Source organism: Rhipicephalus sanguineus, chromosome 10 (assembly GCF_013339695.2).
Source record: "Rhipicephalus sanguineus isolate Rsan-2018 chromosome 10, BIME_Rsan_1.4, whole genome shotgun sequence".
Taxonomy (NCBI): Eukaryota; Metazoa; Arthropoda; class Arachnida; order Ixodida; family Ixodidae; genus Rhipicephalus; species Rhipicephalus sanguineus.
Genome location: NC_051185.1, coordinates 84,495,144 through 84,505,802, shown reverse-complemented (window position 1 = coordinate 84,505,802; position 10,659 = coordinate 84,495,144).

The window sequence follows — 10,659 nt, the reverse complement described above, 5'->3', positions numbered from 1 at the left end:
ATGCGATAAGTACACGCCGCAATGTCACATGAACGAGGGCTAGCAGCTCTTTTTGATCCGATTTCACTTAACTGTATACAAAACGCTGGTGTATAGCAATACGGCCGCTCCCGGGAGAGACGCGGTTTTCGGTCAGTTTGTCGTATCAGTGGTCCGAGCCCGAAGATCACAGCGCTCAGAGGGCGTAGAATGTATACGAGCCGTTCGCTGGGGCATGTCTGCCGAAATAGCGCGCGTGCCAGCGCTCTCGACCGCGCCCTTATAGTCAAAGTTCACAGTTGCTGCTCGAGTTACGCAGTCCCTCTCCCCAGACATCCCTTCCTGCTCCTTCACCCAGCAAATGACGGGCGGGGCGTTTCCTTCTGCTTGAGGAGCAATCGACGGCAGGCCTCGCACGCGGGTTGATGTTATCCCGTGTGACGGCGATGGCCAGCTTGTCTCATCTCTGCTTTAGCCATGTTCCTTGCCAACGCTCGCGAGCTTTTACTCGCGGGTAGAACATAAAATGCGCGGAGCGATGTTATCGATTTAGAGTTTATACGGAACATGACGGCGACAGTGAAAACCTGTCCTGAGTGTCCATACAATTGATAACGCAATAAAAAATATACAAAAAGCGCTAAAGCGGGCCCGCCTTTTTCCTGGAAAGCTGCATCATCTCCGCTGTAAAGAGTGCGTCTGTTGGCAGAATAATATATTCCGGCGCCTTTTCCATTGGTTTAGTTCTCGCCTTCAATACCCTTCTTACAGGGGACATCTCCTCACCACTTATTTCTTCATAAAGCACGTGTACAATGTCAGCACTAAGCATTGAACCTATCAGGATTTCGCGCTTGTCGGCCACAGTCTGTTATCTCTGCATGCGCGGTCGCAAACGCACAAAATGGAGCGAAATCAGTTAATCGCACATGATAGTCGTTCGAGAAAAGCAAGAGCGGGTGGGCGGCTGCATAGCAAAGCAGTGTGGGAGACAATTCACAACTGTCACTTCTCGTATATGGATAAGTCGAGAGTATGTACCCTGATGATGTCACGTGAATCACTGTTCTGGCATCACGAAGTGCATCAAAAGACAAGAAACGCCAAGAGAGAATAACGCGCTCGTTGTTTTTGTTTTTTTCTTGTATTTTCAGAGGCTGTTTAGGGGCCCTTTATAAAAATAGGGCGTGCAAACACGGACACAGGAGAGTATACAGTCAAGACACCAGATACGCCGCTAACAACTGAAAAATCACACAGCGGCGGAAACGAAGGTAGACACAAATATTTATCTGCGCATTCTCGCGTAAGAGGCCATACCTATCAATCAAGTGCGAGTAGTGGTCTACGTGAGAGATAGCTATTCACTCTCTCGACTTTTCTCTTATGTCCGTGTTTCCACGTCATGTCTTCTTAACATGAATACCTACCAACTTGCTCAGCTATATTCTAAGTTTGCCATTATCTTTACTTCTGTATTGATTTATCGATTTACTCGAGTACGAATGAAAGGAAAAAGTGTACTAACGCACCGAGATATATATATATATATATATATATATATATATATATATATATATATATATATATATATATATATATATATATGTATATATATATATATATATATATATATATATACATATATATATATACATATATATATATATATATATATATATATATATATATATATTGTAGCGAAGCTTATTGGAATTTATAATTTGGTGGAGAGTGCTGAGCCTTCACAACAACTTCGGCCCTCATTCGATGCCCCTGGCTCTTCGATCCCGTACCCTACCGCCTACCATGCCTCAAGACGCCTCCCAGCAAACGACCCCGCCCGCACCGACATGTCCCGGTGTCCCTCGTATTCGCGACCCTCCGTCTTCACTGGCGCCGATGGTACCGACGTGGAGGACTGGCTCGCCATTTACGAGCGCGTGAGTGTCCCCAATAAATGGGACGAGGCCGGAAAATTGACTAACCTGGTTTTCTACGTCGCGGGTGTGGCGGGCCTGTGGTACAACAACCACGCATCCGATTTTACGACGTGGTCCGACTTCAAGACCGCCATTATCAACGTTTTTGGCCGCCCTGCCGTTCGTAAGCTGCAGGCCGAACAACGCTTACGTGAACGCGCTCAGCAGGCCGGTGAATCATTCACCAGTTACATTGAAGACGTCCTCGATTTCTGTAAGAAAGCCGACGCCACCATGTCCGATTCTGACAAGATCCGGCACATCATGAAAGGCATCGATGACGACGCCTTCACCATGCTGCTCGCCAAGAACCCCAGCACAGTAGCAGAGGTCATAACGCTCTGCCAAAGCTATGAGGAGCTGCGCCGGCAGCGATCGATGACCCGTCGCTCTCCATCACGCGACGCCGAGCTCGCTGGCTTGTCGACCATACCCGACCACTCCGCGTTGCTCGCAGAGATCAAGACCTTCGTGCGCGAGGAAATCGCGCGCCAGTTCTCTCTGCTGGACTTTGCTCGCCTTAGGTACGCTCAACAGCCGTCGACCACCCTTCTGCCTCCCCTCCGTCGAGCAATTGAGCAGGAAATCGCGGAGGTCATGCCCGAGTACCACCAGCACCATCCGGCTCCTGCTCCTTTGAGTTACGCCCAAGTTGTCGCAAGACCGCCCCCATCAATCGCTACGGCTGCCCCACACATTTACGCTGAAGCCTCCGCTCGGCCTCACTCTTTCGAAGCGGATGTACCGGTAGCCTACGCCGACGTCACGCACAGGCCACGACTGCAGCCCACCATGCAGTCCTATCAGTTGCCGCCCCGTCAATCCCGTCCTGCACCATGGACGGGCCGTGCCCCAGGGAACCGATGGCGCACACCTGACAACCGCCCCATATGCTTCGCATGCGGTTACGCCGGCCACGTGGCGCGCTATTGCAATCGCGTGCAGCCGCCTAGAGACGTGTCGCCTGCCACCATCCAGTCGAACCGCCCGTATTACGACCCACCTACGCCTCCGTCGCCGACGTCTCGCCCAGCTGCACCTACCCGCCGTTCACCGTCACCACGACGCCGCTCGCTGTCACCGATGCGGCCACGTTCGGTCCCACGCGACCAGGAAAACTAGTCGTCGCAGTCCACGAGGCAAGGGCTGCGACGCTATCGAACTGCGAAAGCCCTCAGCGAAGCCCATCGAACGTGATAGACGTTTCTGTGGACGGTGTTCGCGCATCTGCGCTTATCGATACTGGAGCCGCCGTATCCGTTATGGACGCTAAACTAAGCCGCCTGCTACGAAAAGTGACGACGCCACTTTCCGGGCTCTCCCTCCGTACAGCCAGCGCCCAAAGTATTCACCCGACGGCAGTATGCACAGCCCGAGTCATCATTCAGGACGCTCTGTACGCCGTCGAATTCATCATAATTCCTTCATGCTCTCACGACGTCATCCTGGGATGGGATTTTCTTGCCCGCCACGACGCCGTCATTCATTGCGCACCAGCCGAATTAGAGCTCTCACCATTCTCACATTTGACGCCGGCAGACAGTTCATCCGCTGCGACCAAGGTATTCGTCAAAGACGACATCACACTTCCTGCAAATTCGTCAACGGCTGTGCCCGTCTATTGCACCGGTCTCCGCGCCGCCGTTGCACTTCTTTCTCCATGTGACCGCGTTTTCACTAGGAAAGGCTTGCTGGTGCCATTTGCGACCGTGGAAATCACTCAGGGCGAAACGGATATTTTTGTGACCAACCCATCCCCGTTCATGGTTACGTTGGTGCGAGGGGAATGTCTCGGCAGAGCGGAACCCCTCGAAGACGCACAAGTTATGGACGCACCGGGTGACACGCACTGCGCCAGCTCCCGTACGCTCAGTGCTGTTTCCACGTCTGATTCGTCATCCGCTGATGTATTTCGTTCCTCGATTGCTGACAACCTTACGTCGGTCGAGCGCTCCCAGCTTCTATGCCTGTTGGAAGAATTTCGTTCTTCGTTCGATGTCGCGCAAACTTCTCTCGGCCGCACGTCTGCTGTCACCCATTGCATCGACACTGGCGCCCAACCACCACTGCGGCAACGTCCATATCGCGTATCTCCAGCAGAGCGTCGTGTAATTAACGAGCAAGTTGACGACATGCTTCGCCGCGACGTTATTCGACCCTCAAACAGTCCGTGGGCGTCTCCTGTCGTTCTTGTTGCGAAGAAGGACGGCTCTGTGCGGTTCTGTGTGGACTACCGACGACTCAATAAGATCACCCGTAAGGACGTTTATCCCCTACCTCGAATAGACGACGCCATTGACAGCCTGCAAGGAGCAGAATTCTTTTCATCGCTCGATTTGCGTTCAGGGTACTGGCAAGTCCCCATGGCTGATGACGCTCGACCGAAGACAGCGTTTGTCACACCCGACGGCTTGTACGAATTCAACGTCATGCCGTTTGGGCTGTGTAATGCACCCGCGACCTTTGAGCGCATGATGGATACCGTTCTGCGCAACTTGAAATGGCACACGTGCCTGTGCTACCTCGACGACGTCGTCGTTTTCGCCCCGGACTTCTCCACGCATCTTCAACGCCTGCGGCATGTTTTGACGCGTTTGAGCGACGCCGGGCTACAACTCAACCTAAAGAAGTGCCGATTTGCAGCACGGCAGCTGACAATACTAGGCTACGTCGTGTCCAAGGACGGAATTCTCCCCGATCCGGCCAAGCTTCGGGCCGTGACAGAGTACCCCAAACCTACGTCCGTCAAAGAACTGCGTAGTTTTGTAGGACTATGTTCCTACTTTCGTCGCTTCATACGAAACTTCGCGACTATCATATCGCCGCTGACAAAGCTCCTTGGCAGCAACGGGCCTCTCAATACGTGGTCGTCAGAGTGCGACGCCGCTTTCGCGAAGCTCCGTCGTTTGTTGACGTCTCCTCCGATACTACGCCACTACGACCCTACGGCCCCCACAGAGGTACACACGGACGCCAGCGGTGTTGGCCTCGGCGCTGTCCTTGCTCAGCGCAAACCTGGGTTCCCGGAATATGTCGTGGCATATGCAAGTCGCACGCTTACTAAAGCCGAAACCAATTACACCGTCACGGAGAAAGAATGCCTGGCAATCATCTGGGCCCTTACGAAGTTCCGACCTTATTTGTATGGTCGGCCATTTGATGTCGTCACCGACCATCATGCGCTGTGCTGGTTGTCGTCATTGAAAGATCCCTCAGGCCGTCTCGCCCGTTGGGCACTCCGCCTGCAAGACTACGACATCCGCGTACTGTACCGCAACGGACGCCAGCATGCTGACGCCGACGCCCTGTCGCGCTCTCCCTTGCCTGACGACAATGCCCACAGCTCAGTGTCTCCCCTTGCCGTTTCTTCCATCGACATTCAGACAATCGCTACCGAACAGCGCAAGGATCGCTGGATTGCCTCACTGATAGACTTGCTGACTGATCCATCGCCAACACCATCCACTCGCGCCTTGCGTCGTCAAGCGCACCATTTCGCCGTTCGCGACGACCTCCTCCACCGACGCAATTACAGCGGCGACGGCCGCCAGTGGCTACTAGTAATACCCCGAAGTCTGCGTTCTGACATATGCGAATCGTTCCACGCTGATCCGCAGTGTGCGCATTCTGGGGTATCGAAGACTTACCACCGCATCCGCCAACGGTACTTTTGGCGAGGGATGTACCGCTACGTGCAGAAGTTCGTTCGCTCCTGCATCGATTGTCAGCGCCGCAAAACTTCAACGCACCTGTCGCCGGCAGGTCTGCAACCTCTACCTTGCCCTGACCGGCCATTTGGGCGTGTTGGCATCGATTTGTATGGACCACTTCCTCTGACGTCTGCTGGTAACCGCTGGGCCATCGTCGCTGTAGACCACCTCACGCGATACGCCGAAACTGCCGCCCTCCCAGCGGCTACAGCGCGCGATGTAGCCTCCTTCCTGCTCCACCGATTCATGCTACGTCACGGTCCACCCCAGGAGCTGCTCAGCGATCGAGGCCGTGTCTTCTTGTCGGAAGTCGTCGAAGCCATTCTAAAAGAGTGCAACGTTGTTCACCGCAAAACTACTGCTTACCACCCGCAGACGAATGGCCTAACCGAACGATTTAACCGAACGCTCGGCGACATGCTCTCCATGTACGTAGCCGCCGATCACACCAACTGGGATGCCATTCTGCCGTTCGTCACCTACGCCTACAATACCGCCGCTCAGAGCACCACTGGTTTTTCTCCCTTTCTCTTATTGTATGGCAGGCACCCCTCGCACACAATCGACACAATCCTTCCATACAAGCCGGATCGGTCTGAGTGTGCGCCGATTTCTGCTACCGCCCGACTTGCTGAAGAATGTCGCGACCTTGCCAAGACCTTCACTACGCAGGACCAAGAGCGGCAGAGGAGCATTAGCGGTGACAGAATCACTTCTGAGCCGACGTTCCTCCCTGGAGCGCTCGTATGGCTCTCGATCCCTACCACTGCACCTGGCCTCTCTTCAAAACTACTGCCCAAATACGAAGGCCCCTACCGTGTTGTTGAACGCACATCCCCTGTAACTACCTGATCGAACCAATAGATCCATCCTCGGACATGCGCCGTCGAGGGCGCGACATTGTAAACGTGGAGCGCCTCAAGGTGTACCATGATCCGCTCATTGTGACAAGTTGTTAGGTCGCCAGGCGGCTCCCTTTTCGCACCCGGAGTAATTGTAGCGAAGCTTATTGGAACTCTGAAGTGGGTCGTCCTCTCCGGCCCCTTCTAGTGGGTTGCCCTCTTCGGACAGAGTGCAGCTCGCGCAGAGTCGGCCCCCGCCTTGACTGTCGCTGTCGAGTATCGTCGCCGCTAATAACCTCTTTATAATATATATATATATATATATATATATATATATATATATATATATATATATATATATATATATATATATATATATATATATATATATATCACTTATCCATTTTACTTATTTATGCAAAGTGTACTAGGTCCAAGACTGCAAGAATATGCTATCCAGCGAGTTGGGTCGTCGCCCTTTAAGGCTGGAGGACGCGGCAGCGTTAAGGTCAGACAATACTCGTGATATTTCTGGAGAAGAAAAAGATACTACAACTTCTGGGGAGCTATTCCCGATGCGTTCATCCAAAGGAGATGTCCACAGTCCATTTCGGCAGAGCGCATTCAGTGATTCGAAAAAGCGGTGAGCCGTGATGTCACCTCGCTCTTGACCACGTAGCCGCACCGAACCCGCCAGCACATTCCTAGCGTAAAAAGAGAGTGGACGAAATGCACAGAAACAGGAAATTTTAAGTCTGAATTTGCGTATGAATGTGTCCCAGATGTGTGAGAATTATGCAGGGAATGCGTACCGACCTTACAGCCAACGTTTATAGAACCAGGTAAGTTGCAAAACTCCCCGCGTCAGCCAACCCGTCGCGCGGCGCCGGGACAGCTTCTGGTTTGGTGGCGCTGGCGGCGCAACAAGCTTCCGCTAGCAGACGAAAACGCGTAGTCTGCGTGGCAAACGCCGGGGCAGCCGTTCAGAAAGGGCTCGGTTGTTTACTCGCCGACTGTATATTATCGTGATTTTTCGTTACGCTGCCGCTGCAATGTAAAACTGAGTAATATTTAGCAGCGGTTAGGCAAAGTCAGTAAAGCTATGGCTTTCAAGACTGTTCAAGATAACTGACGCTTGATAGCATAGCATACGAGTCTGTCCATTACCCTATAAGAAATTAACTATATGGCGCATTCTCGTAGCGTAATTATTTAGCTAAAGCGGATGCTTGGGCGTGTTGGTACTTATATCTTTTCGTTTTGGACTGTGCAAGTATTGCGTGGTGCTAACGAATAAATCTTTGTTGTAAGTCAGCGCTGTTGTTTGTGTAATCCTTTTTCTGGTGCTCCGTAGTTTATCGCGCTATTTTTTTCGATAATTCTTCACTTTCACTTTTTTGAAGTGAGGAGTTTTCACTCTGTACCGCGGCTGCTGTTACTTGTAATTATTGAGTGGTAAAATCGCCGTGTGTGTACTGCACGCCACAATTTCAGTCCTGCTACAGAAAGAAAAATTGTATTTATTTTTCGCACGCAATGCAGAGAAACAATTTTTCAGATATTGCATGTATGGTGTGATGCACACAAACGGCACAACTTGTTTACAGTCTCAAGCAGTAAACCTTATCAAGACAGCTCTAATTAACTGTAAAAAATTATTTACAGCACAATTTTTAGAATCACTCAAATCAAGACAAGTTCGGGAATATCTTTGGGACGCAATCTTCGACGAGGCTCCTTTCCGTTGGCGATTTCAACCTTAATTCTTATCGTTGACCGTATGAGTGAAAGTCTTCAGGATGTCTTCCTCATGAATGTGCATATCACATACAAGTGATATGTCGGACAGTTTCTTGTCCATACGAGGAATGGCGCGATCCCACGTCGCTCGCTGGTACAAATAGGTTACCAACCGTCTCGTATTTCGCGGGACTGTCCCGACTTTTTATACAGCGTTGCGAGCCGTCCCTGTCGGGACAGTTATATGTGCCGGATTTATTCCGTACCGTCCAGTTAGAACCTTTTACGTGATCCAACGCACGCCCGACAACGCGCGTCACGCTCCAGAACACAAAGTTCTCACGAATAGCACGCACGAAGCAATGGCGGTGGCTAGCCACCGCTACTTTTGTGCGACGTCTGCGCGAAATGCGACAACTTTTACGGATACATTCTCCAGCAAGAGGAAGTGTTGCGAGCAGCACGTAGCCAGCTGAAGAGGCCGAAACAATGGACCCCCCCCCCTCCCACCCGTCCCGACTCCCTTCATTGAAGAGTTGGCAACCCTAGGCACAAAAGAAATGTCGGGGTGTCTCGGAACAGAACATGTCGGCATGGTGAAGACACGCAGCATATCCGAAGCACAACAGAAAACGTCAAGCTGTTCGCGCAGAAAGCAGCCTCCACGAATACTGACGCGACGCGCCGCAACACCGGCTGAAGAGAGCGGAGTGAGTGAATCTTGTTGCGACAGCAGCGCCACATCTGTAGCTGATGGCGGCGGCGCCGCGCAGCATCGCTCAGTTTTGCAACTGACCTGGTTCTATAAACGTTGCTTACAGCTGCGTTAGACGGGCGGCCGCATTAAATCTAAATCGATGGCTAACACGATCGAAAGACATGTGCACAGAAAATCGGATCTCTGAGGGCTGCGTTCGTTCATTGAAGCGCATTCCGTCCATATCATTTGTGTCGAGAGTGTTTGAAAGCTTCGTGATGTCATGACGGCGCTGCAGAACAAGAACCGGAAACAGGGGGCGCGCTTCTCGCCGAGCTCCCGCTGTTCAGCGGCCGCTGAAATGGACAGTCCGTTACATGGACACATCGAGAAGAGCTCCACCGGCAAAGTGCTGTATTTTATTTACAGATTCCCCATTTGCATTAAAAGAAAAGACTAACGGCGGCGCGCCGCAATTATTGCGCGGCGGCGGCGGCGTGATCTCTCTGGGGGCTTCGGCGGCGGCGCGAGCGGCCTGACCAAAAACAGGCGGCGGCGCGGCGCGGCGGCGCACACCTCTACCATCTCCCCGAAGGGAACCCTGATGGGATGCGAAGCAGCAGCGGTGCGCACGGCGTTGACCCGGTTGAAACGGGCGTCGACGCGGGTGCTGGAAGAACGGTTTGAAGCGAAACTCGGTGTAGCGTTTACTCGAGTAAACGTTTGTTTGAAACGCAAAGACACGGGGGGCGGGTTGGGTTTCGTGTAAGTTTCATTAAAGCGTTTGGCAAGACTTCATAGTCGTTGTTTCTTCAGAGTCGAGACACGGGCGCTGGACCGGAGCAGGAGCGCGTTTCGCCTTGACTACCACGGGTGAAGCGAGAGAGAAGTGACACGTTCAGAGGTGTTGCGAGCGGGCGGAGCAGCCGGCAGCTGCGGGCGCTACGGCGAGCATGCTGCGGGTGAGGGAGAGAGTGACGTCAGCGCGCACCTGCGAGGGGAGCGTGACGCCAACGCAAAGCTGTGGCGTGACCTACTTGGCAACGCTCCAACACCTATGGCGAGGGGAACGCGTTGCGGCGCATTCGTACGGAGGCACGTAACGTACGGCGTTACACACGTGAGTCAAAGAGCTGCTTCGCATCTAAAATTAATTGAAACAAAAGAAATATTAAGAGCTATACGGCTGGTTTGAATGCTTACAGCGCGCTTCCTGGCGAGCAAGCGCTATCTCTGCGAAAGGGCGTCTGCTACGCAGGAGCAAGGCAGGTGGCGCCACGCTCGAAAAGAGAGTGCGAAGGAGAGGAGACCGAGGAGGAACACGAGCGGAGGAGGAGAGTATCGCTACTTTACGAAGTTTCAGGGGCTTTATGCAGCGCGGGCACGTCGTGGCATCCCGCGGCGGCCACGGTAACTATATATGCAGCTTACGATGCTCAAATCGGCCAATGGCCGTGTAACTGGCTCATCATTTCTCGAGAGACGAATGAGCGATTTAGAGCTGACTTCAAAATTTAGTAGCAAATTCCATGCCGCGTGCTGCGCCAGAGGCTGCCTGCGCTATGATGTTTCGTTCCCATGTTTGCAGGAGCCTCGACCACCGATCGGCATGTTCAAAAACTTTTGCAGGACCCCTATAAAGGGACATTAAAAAAGGTAAAGAACAATTTATGTCAAAGTGAAAGGTGCATGTTTTAGAACGCCTAAAA